This window comes from Marmota flaviventris, chromosome 6, assembly GCF_047511675.1.
Source record: "Marmota flaviventris isolate mMarFla1 chromosome 6, mMarFla1.hap1, whole genome shotgun sequence".
In the NCBI taxonomy this organism is placed as follows: Eukaryota; Metazoa; Chordata; class Mammalia; order Rodentia; family Sciuridae; genus Marmota; species Marmota flaviventris.
The window spans coordinates 60,291,701-60,314,436 of record NC_092503.1 but is presented as its reverse complement, the minus strand read 5'-3'; positions in this window follow the sequence as shown (position 1 = coordinate 60,314,436).

The window sequence follows — 22,736 nt, the reverse complement described above, 5'->3', positions numbered from 1 at the left end:
GGAGTCACACCTCAAAACTGGGTTTAAATGACGAAGGTCCTATCTGTGCTTTACCCTCCCTATACCCTAGATCACTGCCTGGAATAGTTAGTGATTAATTATTATACACTGAATAGAAAATAACAATTTTGTTTATGTCATTTCCTTCTATCATTTACTTTTCCAGTCTTTTAAAATCAGTTTATATAACAGTGCTCATACAATTTTGACACTTTCTGCATTTTCTTACAATGCCACAGGTAAAACAGAGAATTGCCTTGTTTAATATAGATCAAGAAACTATGTTATTTTTATTGGCATTTATGTGTCTTTCAGTCTTCCTTTTTTAGATTTCAGAGTAACCCGGATGTTGAGGATCTGCACTGTAGCCTTTTAAGTTTACTGGTAGCTCATGATATGTTTCATTTTTAAATTTGTTTCTTTTTTTCCCCCATTTGACTGTATGTCTAGGGAGATCATACTTTTGTTTATTTCATTTATGTTGGTTCTTTATAGTTACACATGACAGTAGGATCCATTTTGACATAATTGTAAAAGCATGGAATATATGTTCTTTTAATTCAATCCCCAGTACTTCCTCTTCCCGGCCCATCTCCCTTCCCCCTGCTCCCTTTACTCTACTCTACTGATCTTTCTGCCATTTACCTAGAGTTATTTTTTAAATTAATTCCTTTTGGATGTACACAATGGAGAGAGTTTCACTAAGTAGTTCATTTTTTAAAAAATATTTTTTTTGTTATAGATCGACACAAATCTTTATTTTATTTATTTTTTAATGTGATGCTGAGGTTGGAACCCAGTGCCTCACATATGCTAGGCAAGCACTCTACCACTGAGCCACAATCCCAGCCCTCATTTTGTTTTTAATGGATATCTTTGTCAAACAATATGCATGATTTTGTTTATATGTCCTCTGTCTTATCTTATTCTTGCTGCAGATTCACAACGATATTTATTCTTTATAGTTACCATGGTTTTGAATCTGTTCTCAGCTACTTCTGTTTTAGAATCTTGGGAAAAGTTGTTAACTCAATTTTCAGTAAAATTAAGCTGAGGATAAGTCTCTTGTTTCATCTCAGCCAAATTTTCCGGTAGGATTGCCCCAAACTGTCCCAATAAATGGCTGTTTGGGATTCCAAAGAAGCAGCACCAAAGGCCAGGGTGATCAGCCTAAAGTAGTTATGAGAGGAATACATAATTGCAGAGTTAGCTGCAATATGGATGTGAGAGCCAGCAATAAAAAGACATTTCAGCCAGCATGTCCTCAGCCAGTGGAGCAGAATATGATTTCTGTGAGGGTTTAAAAGGAATTTGACTCAATGCTGGGGCCAGTTTCTCTCAGATTTTTGAGAACCTAGATACCTCTATTAGGCCTGGGAATGTTCTAGGCTCCAGCTTGGTTCAGGCCTTCCTGGAAGAAGCTGCACCTTCCTGAGTGGTGAAGCACTCAAGGTACTCTGAATTTTGTTTAGAACAGAGAAAGAAACTTGGCCACCCTACAGCTCCTTTTTTTTTTCTTTTTAAGTATTTTTTTTAATAATGCATATTCCTGGCTTACACACACACACACACACACACACACACACACACACACACACATAAAGATGAAGAAATCCAGAGGTGTTCTACCACTGGAATACAACCCCAGTCTTTTTTTATCTGCTGCAGTCTGGCTGCAGCAAACTAACGGGTGTGGGGGGGTGTCGAGGAACTTGTGTAGATTGATACAGCAGGAGTGGGAGCCGTTTATTGTAGGACAGGAGGGGTATATATACATTCCACACAGCTTATCTTAATTAACATAAACTAGATACAGCAGTCAACCAATAAGGAATCTCCACACTTAATGGCTCGCTGGTGTTACTTCACAAACCACTCCCTCTGGCAAAATGCCAGGTGCCATCTTGACTTGTTTACAGACCCTAACATTTATCTTTCTTTTTTTTTTTTTAGTTATTGATGGACACTTATTTTATTTACTTATTTACATGCAGTCCTGAGAATTGAACCCAGTGTAGTCTACCACTGAGTTACAAATCCAGCCTCCAATCCCAGACTTTATTATTATTATTATTATTATTATTATTATTATTATTATTTTGAGGCAGATTTTCTCTAAATTGCCCTCAAATTTGTGATCACCTTCCTCAGAGTCCCAATTGCTGAGATTACAGGTTGTGCCACTGTGTCCAGCTTTGGAATATATTAATATTTACAATTTGTTTAAAATACTAATTTGTCACTATTTTTAAGGACATGTATTTGAATTCAGTTAATTTGCTTCTTGTATAAAGTAAATAATACAAAGTTTAAACACTGTTCTCCCAAGTATTATTATACTGAGATTTTGTTCTCATTGATTCCCCCCCACCCCACTCCTGTTATCTAGGAAAAGAGGCAAATAAAAGTTTGCTTTGCCTATACTGATCAATGTTTAAATATGTGCAACAAACAATTGAATATCAACATGGAGATTTGAAGTGAAGCTCATAGTTATGAATTATTAAGCAATTGTTCTAACTAAACTTCACATGATATGATCAGTGACAATGAGAATTTGTTAATAAATACCTTGAACAATATATATGCAATCCTCAATAACAAAGTGACAATGATGAAATCATTTTATAATTCTCAAAAATTAGTAAGGAATATCATGAGATTTATTGACAGATGATAAATCGGACTAGCCAATTCTAATCAAATCTCCCCAAATTGGGGGCCAACAGTCACCCCAAGGATGCTAATTCCTACCCCTGGTGTCTATCTTACACATACTTCCTGAAAGGAAAATCATCAGCATAATATCTTACCAGACACAAAAGTCAGTTTAAGTGAGCAAACATAGTATGTTTGTAGGAATAAGCTATAGGTCCATGTTGATGGTCATCTAAAATTTTGGTTTCTTGATATTTGGTCAACATCATATAGGGCTGGTTCATCAATTTGTTAAGTTAGGTTTTATTTTTTAATTTTCCAAATGATAATTTCAAGATAGTGCTTTTTAAAATTAGCCAGTTGATCTGAGCCTTCTCTGATTCAGAGCCTACTGAATTTTTGCCACATGAAATGGAAATATCTGTATACAACTTTCCATTTGCTTTTTAGCAAAATTAGTCCAATTTCATATCTACACTTGCTATTAACTTTACATTTGTATGGTGCATATTTTACAATTTAATTTTATCTAAATTTCATATTGGTAGAATCTCTATACATTCTGACCAAGTGGGTTTATTATAAGAATGCAAAGGTAGTTCAATATTTTGAAATCAACTAATATAATACATAATATTAATGAAGCTTAATAGTCATATATTCATAGATATGGAAAAGGCATTTTTCAATATTTTTTTCTACTCAAAAGTCTTAATGAAATAATAATAGATATTTACATCTTTAATGTACACATATATATATAGGCAATAAATATTTGAATATACATATATAAATATTATAAATAATATATATATATATTTATTATGCACTACATATAATGAAATATGTACATTTTGGTATAAAATCACCATTTTAATTAATCAGTAAATGATAAAGTTAGAACTAAGACAAGGATGCTCTTTAGCTTCATAATTACTGAATGTTATTTGGACATAGTGGCCATTTATCACACTCACTGTTACACACACAGAGACACTAATATTAGGCATATAATAATTTGAAATGTAAAGGTTAGATGATATAACTATGTGTGGGAAAAACAAAGGGTAAGGGAGAAAACGACTATCCAAATTAATAAAAATAAGTTATAAAATTGTTATGTTAAACACAGTAACTTCTTTAAGAATAATGACAATTTGTTTAGAAATAACAAAAGAGAAAAGAAAGAAAACCCTTAAGTGCAAAGTTAGTGAAAAATGGGGAAAATTTATACAACTCCCACAATAAAATGATCTTAGAAGACTCAAAAAGAAACTTGAACCTTGCAAAACCATCTTATATTTCTGAATAAAGAAACTTAATGTTGTAAAGATGACATTCTATTTTTTTTATAAATTAAATGCTGTCCCAACAAAAATGTAATTAGACTTTTTGCCAGAGCTATATCAGTAGATTACAATGCTTAAGTGGAAAAATTTGATGGATTATGAAGGAATTCATAAAAATAGACTCAAAGAAATGGGGGAAGATTGATATTAAAGTGTCTGTGATCAAAACAACGTAATATTGACTCATCACTAGACATCAAAACCAATAAAACACTAACAGATACAGAAAGTGACCAGTGCAGTGCTGACAGACAATAAATGATAATAATTAATTTTCAAATGAATAGTGAAAAGTTGCTATTCTAGAAAGTAGTGTTGAGATGGCAAGACACAACAACAAAATTAGATTCCTTTTTTTCACTGTGTTCCAGGGTACATTTTTTTTAATATCTTTATTTTGTTTTATTTTATTTTTGTGGTGTTGAGGATTGAACCCAGGATGTCACACATGCTAGGCAAGCGCTCTACCACTGATCCACAACCCCAGCCCCAGGGTACATTTAAATGAATACAATATTTAAGTGTTAAAATCCAAAAGTGTGAAAGTAGTTAAAATATCTGGGAGTGATGTCTCTGTTCCAATTACTGAGGAACAGCCCAGGCACTAGCCATGTAAGTGAACAGCCTTAATTCCAGCTTCCAGTCTTCAAATGTGTGAGCAAAATTTGCCCATATTGTGAAGTAGTAATAAGTTGTCCCTACTCTGCCCCTTCAAGTTTCTGACACACAGATTCCATGAATAAAATAAAGGATTTTTTACTCTATTAAGTTTTGGGGAAATTTGTCATATTGAATAATTTGGTACCTGGTTGTGGGAGATGCTCTAAGAAAAATTCAAATCATGGAAGTGACTTCAGGCTCAGGCAGTGAGGTAAGAACTGGAAGGACCATGAAGACACTATTAATGAAAACCTTATGGTCCTGGAAAAGACTGTTGGTTAGGGATCGAAGTAAAGTAAGAAAAATGATGTGAAAAGCTGAAAGACAGGGGACACCCATTAGGAGGTGGCAAAAAGTCAGCAGGACTGTCATTCCTCTTAGTGTGAAAGATGGGAAAAGTTCCTAATGAACAATATTATTTCACAATGCAAACATTAACACATTTTTTAAAAGAAAACCATTTTTGGATGAAAGATGAAAATTCACCTGAAACTTTTTCAGAAGATATCATTATTGCTTTTAATAAAGTAAAAAGTCTCAAATAAAAAAAAAAAAAAACAATTAAAATAGGCTTAGGGTGATCCTCCATTTTTAGCATAAGTAAAGGTGCATATGTATAGAAATATAGATTTTTAGATTTGTATATGCATATAGTCTATGTGTGCTTAAAAGTGGATATATCAATTTAAAACCATTTCATATTTTATAATGAAGTACAATAAACATTTCTTCTTTCACGAGGTATAAGACATGGTTGTAGATATCATCTCATAGTTTTAATATGGAACGTAATTGTCATTCATATCCAATTATCATCCTCTTCCAGGATCACGGCAGTACTGTACTAATTGTCTTTGCATTTAATAGTGGTACATTATTTGCAAAGTTGGTTATTTAATTGTCAGCATCATCTCTCTTTTTGTGTTTTAGCACAGTTATTCAAGAGAGTGGCTCTTTCATAAGCCTTGCTTAATGAGTGACTACAATGCAAAAAGTTCTACTATCAACTCAGAATAGATATATAGAGTAAAATATGGAATAAAATACTTAAAAATGGAATAAAAGATGCCTTTTAAATGTAATGCACTAAGATTTTGGAATTATTTGTATTGGAAGCATGACCTACTCTTGAACAAATTATTGGAGATAGTAGACAAAGACCAATGCAGTTAGATTAGAAAAGTATTTAATTATATACTTAATATAATATGACTGGGTACTTTTAATATAAATTTAAGTAAGAAATATTGAACTAGAAAAGAAAAAAATTAATAGTCCTAAATGTCTATTTGCAGAAAAAGTTGTGTAAGTAGTGGAGGTAGAATGACTTTCCCATATGTGCACACACACATGCATATACACATCTACTTATGTCTATTTTAATTTTATATATGATTTAAAAATATGTAATTTTTGTTTATGTGTATCACATTATATAATTGACAATGGTATATATACTTGCATACTTACAATTGTATAAGATATATGTAATTGTAGAGAAACACATTTAATTATAATTGTCAATGAAAGAAGATATAAATTTATTTTAAAAACACCAAAATAACAGAAAGAAAAAAAATTAGAAACATCCAAAAAAGCAAGATAAACAAATTATTATCATAAATTTATTATCATCTCAGAATAAAATAATAGCAGTAAAAGAGTCTTATAAAATCCAAAGACTATAGAAGATTAAATTGTAAATTAAATAATAACTAAAAGCAGGGTAAAATTAAAGGTGAGTAATAAAAATTAGATTTTCATGACAAGATTAATTAAAAATAAGTGCCATCAAATAAGCATGCATAAGAAATATGAAGACTTAATCAACTGTGCTAATCCGTGCCAAAAAAGAAAAATCTAGAACATATTTAATTTCTAACAAAATATTGTTCTAATTCAAGAAATATAAAACTTAAAAGTGAAAGTTTTCTGCCAAATTGTATAAAGTTAAGGACAGAATACATTTAGTTGATTTAAATTAGTTGTGAAGATAGAAAATAAAAATGAGAAAATTTGTTAAAATATATTTAGAATACATTATGAATATAAATATAATAAATATAATATAATATAATATATCACCATTGTTTTTTCTTTGTGTAATAATCAAAACATAATGGGCAATAAAAAAATACAGACTTCTAATTGAATATAACAATGTTAAAATAAACCAAATACTAGAAATTAATTTCAGTAGCATGTTGAGATTCTTAACACATTGAACAAATTATGCATTGGGAGCAAAGAAATAAGTTCACTGTCAGATACCTATGTAAGTAATCTACCATATCAATAAATTAAAATAATAAATTCATGTTTATTTTATAATTAACAGATACTGAAATACATTTAAATTTAGCAGCAATTCTAAATTTACATAGAAATTTTAAGTAATAAGTAAAAGAAATTTAAAATGATATGTAGAATTATCCCAATCTTCCCCAAAAGAAAAAAGATATATACAATATGCAACATATAGGAAGGTGTTCTGTATTTTGCCAAATTAACTATTTGACTTGGAATATATGAAATTCACAAAAAAATCTCTATTTTTGACTCTTATTCCTTAAAAAATATCTTTAGTTACTTTTTGTCAGTTCTTAAAGTTTTATTTTGTTGTTTGATAAATGTTAGGGATGATTCGAAAAAGGATGGTTTGAGGATCTCTTGATCTGACTTTATGTAGATATTATAATTCATACTTAATTTAGTATACAGTGATCTTTTTGGGTACTAACTTTCTAGGCTCTTTAAGAATCACGTTAAAGAATAACTGGGCTCTACACATTTACCACTGAAGCATAGTTATCTTTTCTGCCAACATGAAAAAATTATAACATTGCCTGTTTGTGTAAAATTAGAAATCCATTTTTCAAAATATCTTGGGTTTCCAGTCATTTTCCTTTTTTTAATAAGATCAAATACAAGTTATGAAAACTTATCTTTTAAGATGATTCTGACAGGAGAGTTATAGAATGAGAGCAAAAAAATTAACAAAATAATACCAATAAAACTTAACATAAGCATATTTTCTTAAAATAAGAGTAAATTGATGAAGTCAGTAAATGTATGTTAAGTTGGTATTTTAGTGAAACATGTAAAATAAAATGTTAAAAGGGCTTTGAAATCATCAAATCTTAAAGAATCCTGTGTATAAATTACTGTGTTACATATAATTTTAAATGTGTGTGTGTTTAACAACTGTGTACACAAAATAAAATTACATAAATACACACACACACACACACACACACACACTGAGATATTTATAAACACATAGTACATCTTTCATTCTGAAGTCAGGCCATCCTTGGATATCTTCTAACCTGGACATAGGTCAATTAATGTTTTAATTGTTAAATAATTAGGACTTGACTGTGCTAAATATTTACCGAAAATTATCACCAAAGTAACAGCTGGAATTTGAACTTGAAAGTGTGTACGATGTTCCTCTCACTTATTGATGATGGACACTTTAGATAATAAAGTATCTGAGATGAAATGGATTTTGGAAAACAGATAAGTCATATGAGTTACCCATAATATTTTATTGCTGAAATTTTCAAAGTGTGTGACTTAATACATTATGTACATTGTTAATATGTGAAAAGAATGTAATATTGAGACATGCATAAGCAAGATGACTTTTTACTTCCTATAAAGCTAATATTTGCTATTTATATTTCAAGGAATTCTTCTTCAAATTGCTCCTAAAATAACACATATAAACTTCTTATTATTGTAGTATATTTATTCACAGCATACATAGAAAATTTTCTAAATTGTTTTTAAAAATCATTTGATATACTATGTGTATATGCAAGGTAGGTGGCATTAAGAAAATAAATCACAAAAGTAAATTAATCTTTTTTACTATGCTGTCTTGGTTCTGAACTTGTTTCCACTTACATACCTATTCATTCCTTCTTTACATTGCTTTTTCTTTTTTCTTTGTCTGGTACTGGGGACTGAACCCAAGGGTGCTTAATCACTGAGCCACATTCCCAGCCTTATTACATTTTATTCAGAGACAGGGTTTCTCAAAGTTGCTTAGGGTCTTTTCTAAATTGCTGAGGCTGGCTTTGAACATAATGTCCTACTGCTTCAGCCTGCTGAGTTGCTGGGATAACAGGTGCGCACTACCATGCCTGGCTTTATACATCCTTTGTGTGTGTGTGTGTGTGTGTTTCATTGGTTTTATTTGTTTTTAAAATACACAACAGCAGAATGCATCACAATTCTTATTACACTTATAGAACAAGTTTTCATATCTCTGTTTGTATATAAAGTTTGTTGACACCAATTCATGTCTTCATACATGTACTTTGGATAATGATGTCCATCACATTCCTCCATCATTGCTAACCCCCTGCTAACTTCTCCTCCCACCCCTCTGCCCTATCTAGAGTTCGTCAATTCCTCCCATGCTCCCTCTCCCTACCCAACTATGAGTCAGCCACCTTATATAAGAGAAAACATTTGCCATTTAGTTTTTTTTTTGGGGGGGGGATTGGCTAACTTCACTTAACATTATCTTCTCCAACTGCATCCATTACTTGCAAATGCCAGGATTTTATTCTCTTTTATTGCTGAGTAATATTCCATTGTGTATATATGCCACATTTTTTAATCCATCCATCTACTGAAGGACATTTAGGTTGGTTCCACAATTTAGCTACTGTGAATTGTGCTGCTATACAGTTTTTTTAAAAAAAACTTTGCATAAGAATCACCTCAAGAAATTGTTAAAATACATATTACAATTTTGTAACACTGGGGTACAGCATTAGATTTTGCATTTCTAAAACTTTGTAGGTGCTGATGATTCTGTTGGTGTTTGAACTATGCTTAGTAGTTAAAGTCTAAGGCATCATCCTGTCTTGGCACACTTTGGTTCCAGAATCCCTATGGATGTCAGAGTCCTCAGATACTCAAGTCCCTTATATAAAATGTAATAATATTTTCAGGTAACTTATGCACATGCCCTCATGTATTTTAAATCATCTCTAGATTTTATATAATACCTAATAAAATGAAAGTACTACATAAGCAGTATTTACAGTACATTCTTTAGGGGATAGTAACAACAACAACAAAAGGCTATTTGGCACAAATACAGTTTGCTCTAAAAGATTTTAGACCAGTAGTCCATTAAATCTGCAGACACAAATGCTGAACTGTAATCTGAAAATATTTTCAGAGAAATTGAAATCTCTTCCAACTAAACTCTAATTGTACATAACTACACTATTGAAAAAACATAAGCTAAAATAATCCAAATAAAAAATATGAATATGTATTAGTACTAGTAGTTTTTCCTTCTAAATCTTATTCAAGATATATTCTTATATTTTTAATAAGCTATAAATATACTTTAAAAGGAGACATTCTAAATGAAAATATTTTTCTGCTTTAGTACTAATTTTATTACTTTTGTGATGTTCTAATTAATATTTAGATATATACAAAAAGGGTTAATAATATGAGAATAACTTGAGATAATTATATAAGATTATGCTGTGTCACTCCTAAATTTATATGTAAAAGTCCTAAATTTCAGCATCTCAAAATACAGCTACATTTGTAAATAGTCTTTTTAAAAAAGTAATTTAAGGTAGAATGGGGTCATTAAGCCAATATGACTAATGTTCTTATGAGAAGAGGAAATTTGGACCCAGATAAGGTACACACAAGGAAGAAAGATCAAATGAGGTGACCATCCTCAAGCCAAAGAATCAGAAGAAACCATGCCAGTCAATATGTTTAAGTCTGTGGTATTCTGTTATGGCAGCCACAGAAAGCTAAAACAGATAGGCTTCTTTTGAAATTTATATGTAAATATTTCAAGATTTGATTGTGTCAAAGCATCCATGAGATTATACCTAAATAGATATTGTGTGTTTCTTGTTATGTTGAATATAATATAGAGTTGAATCTTACATATAAAATTAAAAATCAAAATTTTTGAAAGGTGGAGTTAATGTGTAGGTGTGTGTATTTGTATATAAAAACACACTTCACAATTTTATCTTCAGGTTTGCACTGTTATCATCTATTTCCTAAAGGTAATAATACCCAGATATATATTTTCTTTTGATCAAGAGAAATATAATTTTATATGAATATAAAACATGTTTCACAGTGCCTAAAATAATGAAGTAATTAAATAGAATCTATTATTATAACAACTATTCCCCCTGAACTGTACTGCTTTTGGTCATAATTAAATGTTAACTGCTAAAAAGCCCTATTTGTCTTTAGGATATTCCTTGCTAGAAGAACTCTTTATCACACTAAGTTGGTTTATTTGCCTTTATAGATATTCTATCCTCCCATTTCTTCATATTTTTACAAACAGGATTATACATTATGGTAATTTAAATCATTTTGAATAGGGAAGACTGGATATGAAAATTAAAAATAAATATAAAGAGTAGTAGGTACATTCTTTTCAGTTCCTGTCAATATAACAACTTGTAAATAATATTGGTAGAAATAAGATAGTCATTGGGGCTGGAGTTGTGACTCAGTGGTAGAGCACTCATCTAGCACGTGCGAGGCCCTGGGTTCGATCCTCAGCACAACATAAAAATAAATAAAACAAAATAAAGGTATTGTGTCCAACTATTTCTAAAAAATAAATATTAAAAAAGAAATAAGATAGTCATAAACCAGTCTATTTGTATGAGTATATGAGAAAGTAAAATAAAAGAAGAAATATTAATAATTGTAGTGTATTGTAAGAGAAAGAAAATTATAATAATGTAAATATCTCTCTGGTAAAATAAATTTAAAGAATCTCATTGTACCAATTCTTTACATTTATATATAAAAGTTAATATTCTCCAGTAAAATTTTGAATTATTAAATGACATTTTCCTTCATTGCATGAAAATGTTATATCTCTAGTATAACTTCTTTATCAAGAGTCTCACTATATTTATTAGTTTCCAAGATATTTATCGTACTGAGTTTTGAATCTCAAGAATAATGTTACTGCTTTAAACTACACTGTGAATTAATGTTAGCAGATTCTATCATTTAGTAAAATTACATATGTGGCATTACTAAAGATTCATCTCTACACATTCATTTGTAAATAAATGTTTGTGATTAAAAGGAATAAAGTTGAAATCATTTAATCTAGTTAGTTTTACCTGAAATGTAATATTATATAATTGTGCAAATACATGAAACAGACTTAGGTGAGTAATTTCATATTCGGAGAGTGACACAGCAGCCATTTTGAATGAGACCTCATTTAATACCTTTAATTACAGTTTAACTGTAAGCTTGAAAGTCATTTTTAAATGGTTAGTGTTATATATTCATATGCTCTTATAATACATTCCAAAAATTCAAATTCATTCTTGATTGAAGTCACAACATAAAGTTTAAATGTTATCTCATGGACACTAATTTCCTTCTCCATAACTAGTTGTGTGGGTCTACATTTCAATTCTAAAGTCTTTTCCTTTCTACTGTAATATATCTTGAAAGATTTAAATCACACATTCAAAAAATAATTGCCATTTTAAATTGAACTCAGAGCAGAACAAACCAATTACTGTAGCTGCATCCGTGTAAAGCATTTTAGTCTCCCACCAGCTGTAGGAGTGAGCGTATTTCCTCTATCACAATTATTATCACATTACTGCTGCATTTGTATTCACCTCCTCAAGTAGACTAAAAAGCTTCTGAAGGGATGAAAATCCTTGAAGTTCATATTGGATTTTAATGGTCTTATTTGGCATAATTTAAAATATGAGAAATCTATGGTTAAACTAATTTCTATTTCTCCTCAAAATCCTTGGCTATATTCTGATAGTAGAAATAGTAAAACTCAACACACACACTTCATGGCACTATCATATACAGATATATGCATATATGTGTAACTAGAAGGATTCAAATGCGCATGATTAAAACTAGTGCTGAAGTATCTTAAGACAATAATATTTTATAATACCTAATGGTGACAAGTAACAGATAATTTAATGTTTTGTTACTATTTAAAATACATTTCACTTATTAACTATAATATACCTACAGTGAAATGTACTTTGACTTAAATGTATGTTTTGATTCATTTTGACAAATGAATACTATTTGGTAACTACAAATGCAATCAACATACAAAATATTTTTGTCAATTCCCCCCAAATATAGAATATATCCATCATTCCTTTGCTTCATTGCAAAATACCTCTTCCATAGTTATAGAATATACTACTGAACATTTTAGTGTTTAGGTCTTGATTATATTTTTTTATCAGAACATATCTAATGGCCTTTTCGAGTAGCAGGTCATCTCCATTTCCCTATGTAACATAATCCCCAGCTACATCTTTTAGCATCAAGCAAAGTGTCTAGTGTTTTTAATTCGCTTTACTTTATATTATGCCATCTGCCAGAGCAACCCTGGCATTTCTATTTTGCTCAGCATTGACCATCACTTTCTCTGGGCTTCTAAGATAGAGCCATTCTAGTGAGTTCATCTCATTTCTAGGGCTTCTTGCCAGAATGTTTAATTCCATGTAATGAGAAGTACCCCACATAGATGTCTTTGTCTATACACGCTTATATTCTAACTCAATCTTCTCTCAAACTAATAGCCACAAAAATTTAACCCCAAGATATTCTTCTGGTATCTGTCACAAAATACAGTCAATTCTGTATAGCTCTTTTAATGTAGACTCTTTCTCTATATGGTCTTCTGTATTTTCTGAAGCAGAATGTCTAAGCAATGCATTCACATGTTCATAATAAAATAATTTATGTTTAAGTTAAATTTTTGTGCTCTTTATCTTATCAAGTGCTTCCCAAACCATACCGACTTCATCCCATAACATCTTTGTCAATACCTGATCAGGGAGGTAGACTTGCAGTCTTGAACATCCACTTTATTCCATTAATATTTCCTGAAAATAGAAAAATCTAGACTTGATTTTGGAAAATGAATGAGATTTTAAATAAATTCAGAGAACAAAAAGAACATTCCACATAAGGAGAAAGGGGAAAAAATGATGGTATTAGCAAGCTGACCCTGTGAGCTAATGCTGAGGGTGAGAGGCCAACAACCAGAAAAGTGAAGAGAGTTTTAGAGCCAGATTTCATGTGAGCCAAAGTAACAAATAACATAAAAAAAGATGATAAAATGCAAGTGTCATTCTGGGGAAACATGCCTGATGGTTCTGCAAAGAATAATATTTTACAAGGTGGTAGATTGCCTCTGTAAGGTAAGGGAGCTAAAGAAGAAAAGATAGAATTGAGAAACATCAACAGATTAATTCACAAAGAAATTTACTAATCATTAAATTTTTATTGACTTAGTTTAATCCATATTTTATTCAGATTTTATATATATATATATATATATATATATATATATATTTTTTTTTTTTTTACCTAATGACCTTTTTCTATTCTAGGATACCAGCTAGTGCATAATATCACATTTAGATATCAGATCTTCTTACTAATAGTTTTGTCAGTTTAACAGATAAAATTGTTCATATTTATTCTGTACAATATAATGTTTTCAAATATATATCTTTATGTATATATATTTATATATGGTATAATGACCTAAAGTTTTAACCTCATGTAGGTAATAATTTTTTTGCTCATAACAATTTACATCTTTTCTTCCACATTTTTCAAGTATACAGTATCATTTTTACTCAATTGCCATATTGCGTAACAGATTATTCTAACTACTTTCTCTCAACTGAAGCTTATATCCTTGGATTAACATCTCTCCAAAAGCTACTCTACTTTACCCCTAGCTCCTAGTAATTATTAAGTTCCTTCCCACTTCTATGAGGTCAACATTTATATAATCAGAGGTAGCTCAAAATTTTTTCACACATGTGCACTCTGGGAATAATAAATCAGTATTGTATTAGTAAGCCATTAATAGCTGTTTCCTTAGAAATGAAAGAAAAAAACAAAGAAACAAAATAAATTGAATTATTACATTTGCCTATATATATAGTCCAAATACATTATTGATGATTTCAGTTCATCCATATACTCACAAAATTCTTCAATTTAAAAAATTTGACTCTCAAGATCTGACAGAAAGGAAAAAAAGTTCTATTAACAAGGCTACTAAGATATAAAAATAATATCTAAATTCCCTCGAATGTTCCTAACTTAAAGTGAGCAAAAAGGAAAAAAAAACTAATAATGGTTTGTAATCTGAGGATGATTTCTAGGGGTATTCTTATCAAGGTTCTAATATATACTTTCTACTCCACTTGAAAATAAAGGAAACTTAGAAGGCTACATAAAAAATAGTTTCAGAAATAAAATGGATTACGTATCGAACACAACATATCTGATAAAAACATGAAGACATTTTAAAGTGTTTATGTAAGAAAATAAACAGAATTGGAGAGAAATAAAAGCTCATGATCAATACAAAAATAGCTAAAATATTCTGTAATTTTTAAATAGTTATAACACTTAAGGAAAAGGAATACATATTTGTGATTATTGGAATTACAAAAATTGGGTATGTTTTAAAATTTCCAAACAAACTAATATTTTCCTTACAAATTACTGCTTCCATTTATATTTTTGAATTGTTTTTTCCTCTATATGAATGAAATTAACAATGCAAAATGCTTTGCTTCATTTATCATTGGCGGGTTAATCATCTGGAACATGAAAGTTCTGCTATATAACCTTAAAATTCTTATTTTGCACAGTTACTTGCATTACTTTTAAATGTATTTTCCATGCAAAAAATGAATCATTTAATTATCAAATTTATAGGAGAATCTCTTGTATTTTGATGACTTTTCATAATTTTTTGACTGATTTGTAGATAACTAAGAATCTAAAAAGTAAATAGTATTTTCAAGTGATGAAAATGTAAAACAAAAAAGGTGCTTTGTTTAATATGCAGTTAAATTAAAGAATATTATGATTTTTATGTTTAACAGTCTTGCTAATTATATCCAATGACTTTTTTTCTATATACATTCTCACACTTTTTCGTTGTATGTAGTTAGTCTGGTAAACATATAACCTTTGATTATTTTCCAAATGCATGACAGAATGTGTAGCTGCAAACTAACATCATACAAAAATAAATAACCTGCACCACGTTTGTTGGGTATGCTAGCTTCCATCAGCAAAGCTCTCAGAGATTTTAGATTTCTTGCTATGGATTTAGATTTTAGATTTCAATTTAAATTATTTTTTTCCTCAAAGGATATATTGGACTCTAGCAATTAAGTATCTGCAAGTAATTAAAGAGCACAATTTGATACTTTAAAATGAAAAGAGCTTATCTTTTAAAATGTGTGCTGCTATTGTTTGGGTATAATTTGTGTGCCCCTCAAAGGTTCATATGTAAAGGCATAGCCCCCAGGGTGCACTTTTAAGAAATGTGGCTTAGTGGGAATCATTTGATATGTGGTCAAATCTCTAGTATGACAAAGAAAAATAAAGATTTAAAAACTAATAACTTAAAAATTGTGGAACTTTAAAAATCATGATTAATATACTTGATATCATATGAGATACTTACTTCATGCTCCTAATATACTAATTAGTTTTGTAGCAACAGTAAGTGGAATAGTCATCATAACATAATCAAATATTTTATAATCATTGATTTTTATACAAGTATTATTGTGATAATCCAACTAATAAATACACAGGAAAATATGTTAAAAAGTGATATGAGTATATTATATCATCTATGTTATAAGCCATCAATTTTGAATCAAACCATGGAGAATATTCCAAGGTCACAAATATGTATTCTATTTCCTTAAGTGGTATGACTATTTAAAAATTATAGAATATTGTAGTTATTTTTTTATATTGATCATGGCCTTTTATTTTTTTCCAGTTCTGTTTATTTTCTCACATAAACACTTTAAAATGGCTTCTTGATTTTATCAGAAATGTTGTGTTAAATAATTAATCCATTTTCTTTCTGAAGTTATTTTTTATGTAGTCTTCCAAGTTTCTTTTAAAATGATTTTTATTAGTGCATTATAGTTATATGTAATATTGAGGTTCATTTGATATAATCATACAAGCATGGAACATCATTTTTTCCACTTCACTACCCAGTACTTCCCATTTATCTCCCCTCTTATCTATCTCCATCTGTTTCCTTCCCTCTACTCCACTGGTCTTTCTTCTATCTATATTTTCTTTTAAATTAGTGCTTTATAGATACACATGAAGATGAAATTCACTGGTATAATCATATGTGTACATAGAACAATTTGGTCAATTTTATTCTATTGTTCCTCTTCTTTCCTGTCCTTCCTTATTCTCCCAGAATCCCCTACTGCTGATCCACTGATTTCCTTTCTATTTTCATGGGATTTGTCCTTTCTTCACCTTTTAATTATTTTCATATTTGGATCTAGCCTCTGCATATAAGAGAAAACATTGCATGTTGATTTGATTAATAGTGTTTTTTTCGGTCTGAAGAGCCTTTATTTAGTTTATTTCTGTATGACTTACCTAAGGGTGAGAGAGTTGTATTGTTATTATATTTCACTGTATTTGATTCTATTGATTCACTGTTATTGTATTGTGCTATATTTGATTCTATTGAAAAGTGGTTGTTTATGTACATAGATGGACCATTGTTTGAGGCATAAATATTTACAATCATTGTATCTTATTGTTGGATGATTCTCTTACTCATGATGAAGCGACTTTCTTTGTTTCTTCTGATTATCTTTGGCATGAAGTCTACTGTGACTGATATGAGAGTGGCTACCCCTGCTTGATTTTCATCTCTATTTGCATGGTACATCTTTTTCCATCTTGTCACCTGTAACCTGTGGATGTCTTTGTCTGTAAGATGCATCATTTGTAAAAAAAAAAAAAAAAAAGAAAAAGAAAAAAAAACATAAATCTAAGTCTTGTTTTTTAATTCTTTCTGACAAATTACATCTTCTGATCGTTGAATGTAAAGCGTTTATTAATAGAGAGAGAGATGTTTATTTCCTGTCATTTTGATTTATTTCTAGTACTTAATTTAGACTTGATTCTCCTTTGATTATTCTTCTAGTGACATTCATCTCTTTGTTGGTTTTCATTTTCATTCTTTCTTTATTTATATAAAATATTTAACTGACTATGTTTTGTAGAACAGGCTTAGTGATTATAAACTCTTAGTTTCTGCTTATCATGGAAGAATTTTTATTTCATCTGGATTCTGAAGGATTGTTTTCCTGGACATCATAAGCTTGGTTGGCATCCATTTTATTTCATTGTGTATCACATGTTATTCAAAGCTTTCCTGGCTTTTAGAGTCTAGGGTGAGAAATCTGTTGAAATCCAAAATTGGCTTACCTCTAAATAGGACTTGTCAGTTTTATCTTGCACTTCATAATTTTCTATCCTTATTCTGCATATTAGATATTTTCATTATAATATGTTTTGGAAAGGATTTTTTAAAAGTCTTGCCTATTTGACATTATAAATGCATCCTGTATTTATATTTCCATCATATTCCTAAAATTTGTAAAATTCTGATATTGTTTTATTGAAAAGTTTGTGCATTCCTTTAGTCTGTATTGCTGTGCCTTCATGTATGCTAATGATTCTTAATGTTGTCTCTTAAAATTATTTCAGATTTACTGATTTTTCTGATAATGGTCTCACACCTTTAAAGTCACTTTTATTTTCAGAATTATCTACTTTGTCTTCAATGCCTGAGAATCCATCTTCAAACTGGCCCAATCTATTGATAATGCTATCAATATATTTTTTAGTTGTCAATGGACCTTATTTATATGTGGTGCTGAGAATCAAACCCAGTGCCTCACATATGCTAGGCAAGAGTTCTACCATTGAGCTACAACTTCAGTCCTATTATCTGATTTTTTAATTTCACTTATTGTCTTTAATTATTAAGATTCTGTTTGGCTTTTTTTCAGAATCATCACGTTTTTATTGAAATGATTTTTCACTTATTATATTTTCTAAGTTTATTCCTTACATAATCTTTAAAATTTTTATTGTGGATGCTCTAAATTCTTTTTCTGACATTTCTTCTACTGTGGTGTCAATGGGATCAATTTTTGAAGTGCTGTTTGCTGTTTGAGGTGGTTGTTTCCTAGTATTTTCATTCTGCTTGTTTTTCTTTACCACTTCTGGGATGATTATCACTTCTACATTTATGAAGGGACTATGTAGTAAGGATTTTTCTCTTAAGTTCCCTGACCTGGCCAATATACAGCTATTGACATTCTTACTCAACAGGTCTTCTACTGTTTGCATTATCAGTACCACTTTCAGAGAACACACTAAACTCTATTAACTACACTGACTTAAGAACAAGGTCATGTAATAATCAACCTTAGAAAATATAAAACTTGTTGAAAATATTCTTCACAGTTCCTCTTATCTGGGTAAAAAATGTAGAAATGTTCTGGAATAGGTTGAGAAATTAATTATTACAGGTATTCAAATTAGTATTACATTGTATAGAGGCCTAAAAGGTAAGGAGAGAAAAAATATAAAGAAATGATTCTATACTGTCATGTGTAACTAATTAAAACAAATAAAAAGAGGAAAAAAAGAAATACAACCAAAAGTGTTGCGGGCACAATATTGAATACTAGAGGAACAACTATAGTTTCAAAATAAAAAAAAAATAGTATATGTAAGATAAAAATTGATATTAGAGCTACTGATAATGGTTTATGCCAAGGTGGAAAAATTTCTTAGTAAGTCTTCCTGGTTGTTATTTCATCAGGATTTAGGATTTTCAGAAGATGCTCACCACTCTTCAGCATTACTCCTATTATTTTGGGTATGGAAGTAGTGAATATACAAGCTAAACTCTAATATAATTCTAGGAGGCCTCCTCCAATCTTTGGTGTGTATTATGTAGCTTTCTGTTGGGTCAGAGGAGATGGTCCCTAATTTTTTGTGACAGAGCAGCCCAGTTATTTCATATGAGGGTGTGTAGTCTTCTGTAGCCTTTTAAAGGAAAGCTCTGTATCCAGTACTATTAAACTCGGTGTGAGCTATCCTGTGTATATGATATAGTGGTTTAAGAGATATGGTGGTCTGTTTTGATGTGGCACTAGGCAGCCCTTGGGGATGGCATGGCAGGGCTGCTACCCTCTTTAGAGTGCACAGTTCATAGTCAGTGGACTTGTTGAGCAAACTGGAGGGTGGCTTTTGTCTTTGGGGTGATCTTTTGTAAGCCCCATTGTGGAATTATGTAGCTATGTATGCATGAGGATCTCCACTGGCTGCTGGGGATTATCCTCTGGAATTGCTTTCTGTAGGTTCATGCATCTGAATGCAAATTTGACTGGAACTCACACATGTTACTTCTCCTAGAAGTAGCTTGGGCACAGGACCTATTCTCTGATTGCTATGGATCTGAAGTGCCAATAGGTTCTTGCTCATCAGCCTAGGAAACTGAGCCCGCATGCTTGGAGGTTGCTATGCTGTATCTTCTGGTTGTTTCTGTTGGGTGTCGGAGCACAGGACGCAGTACTCAGAGCTGTTACACTGACTGTTGCAGGACACTGTGTGCCTGCTCCTTTCTACAGGGAATTTTTAAAAGTACCACAGGGCTTGGTGGTTGTATACAAGGGTGGGGCCTGTGATTTTGGCTATCTGTGGGTCATCTATGGTGCAGAAGCCTCCACCATGGCTGCTGTAGATCAGTGGGGTACTGTCCCATGATCAAGATAGAGAGTTAGTTGGCCCACCTACATGAACTCCAACTGCCCACAAGTGTAAATTTTAGGGACCCACTTCTCATGGAACCATTTTTGCTGGGACCATTGAGCACTGTTATCTAAGTACTTAGTGGTGGTCTGCAACTGTGGGCCTATAGGAACAGATCTTTGTGAGTCATCTAGGGCACAAAAATCTCTACTATAGCTGGTGCTGCACTATAGTTTTACTCATCACTGTGATGGGGATAGGATATCAGTTGGCTCACCTTTACTTGAGCTCCTGTGGATACTATGTAGAGTATTGGGTTGGGGCCACCAGTCCCTGGAAGTGATTAGCTCTTGGGTTAGCTCCTCCTCTCTCCCCTAGTCTGTTGTGAGGAAAAAGGAGTTTCAACTATTTTCAGCCAGCAGTGATCTCTGTACAATTTCTAGATGTGTTATTGGGACAACCAATTTCAGAGGCATTCCTTCTAGTTTTATTTGTTATTATTGGAAGGTGGGGAGAAGCCATATTGATTTAATTTCTTCTAGGCAGGCTGGCTAGCTCTGAACTCTACAAAATTGCTGCCATGTCCTATAGTTTTCAGTCCATAATGTAAGTTGAACTGCTTGATCTCCTTCACTGTCTTTGCTGCTCCTCTCCATTTTAACTTGCTCTGCTTTTCTTTTGAACTGTGTTAGAGAATTAAGTTCATGGATTTTTCCTCCCCTCTCTCTTTTTCTCTTTGTTATCTCTCTGCCTAACCCGACCTTGGTCAGGTTCAGAATCAAGGAATTCTGTCTTCATTTTCTATTCTATACACAAACTCCAAATCCCTCCAAGCTTCAAACTGTCCAATATTTAGTTATAGAGTATTAGTCTGTCACCATCCCCCCTCCCCGGGCCACTGTTTTTTTACTTCTTCCTTCCTGGACCCTAGAAGGCTTGAGGGTTGCTGACTAGATCTGCTTCACCATCTTCTTTTCTCTTTTTTGAGTTTCTAATGTTATTTGAGATGATTGCTTTGTGGTTCTATCATGCATATGCCTCTACAGATTTTTTTAAATATTATGTACAAACATGAATTTATATGTAATTCTGTATGTTTATATAAGTACGTGTATGTTAGAACCATAGTTTTTAGCATTTTCTCAGAACTCCTCTGTAGTATATTAATATATTATGCTGCTGTAGTGTCCTATATCTCCAAAAATGTACTCATTGGACCTTTTTGCAAGTAGCTGTGTTGTAGGTTTTTCCACCATTTATACTATTGCTGTTGTTGGTGTTACAAAAGGATATTATTTTTAAATTTATTTCAGTGAAAAAAAATGAACAAGTTTAATCACTCTGTCTTGAAGAAGATCCCTGTTTATTTTATTAAAAATCCTCCAATTCCTTTTGAAATAAATACTGTCTAAAATAATAACAGACTATTACTTAATTATAGATGTAACTGAGAGCATGTAAATGGAAGTAATAAGGTCATTAGCACCTTTGTTCAAACTGTTAAATTTCATCCCTTTTCAATGATAGTGAAGGAAAGAAATGTCTGAATCAGTCATGACAGGGTTGAGGCTGGTACAAGAACAACAAGGTTTAATAAGCACCTCTGTCTCATTGGTATAATATGCACTGCTGAAATAACACATTGGGTAATGGTGACTGCATGGGACTCTTACTCAGCTCTGCTCTCAGTCCTTCACTGTGTGTCAGCTGCTGACAACCATAGGTTCAGTGCAGTAGGTACCAGAGAGGCATGTTCACTTCTGCCAATAAGAATATTAGAAGGTTGGGCTGGGGCTGTAGCTCAGTGGCAGAGCACTAGTCTTGCATTTGTGAGGCACTGGGCTCGATCCTTAGCACCACATAAAAAATAAACAAAATAAAGACATGCTGTCTATCTATAACTACAAAAAGTTTTTTTTAAAAAAAAGAATAACAAGAGGTAATAAAAAATGGTAGCAGTAGCTGGAGGAAATTGAGTGATGATGCATTGCAAAAATTGAGGCATATTTTATGCAGCGATTCTATTCTATGCTCTTTTAAAATCATTCTGAGTGTGTTTTTAAAAATAATTCAAAAGAAATTTTCAATTTAAGTTATTTAATTTTTTTATTTATTATTAAACATTTTGTTTTAAACTTTAAATTCACAAGCATTTGTAAAGAATAATACATGAGACACTAAGTTTCCCCCAAAGTGCTATACTGAAAAACTGCTATATAATATCAGATAAGGCATTAACATTCATATAATTAAGTGTACAGAACATTTTTAAAAATTTTACATTTTGAACTTTGCATTCACAATGAGAGATGTATCAAATATTGATAAAGTTTTAAAATCTCCTAATTTACCAGTAATTTGGAAAACAAATATTATCAAAATGATATC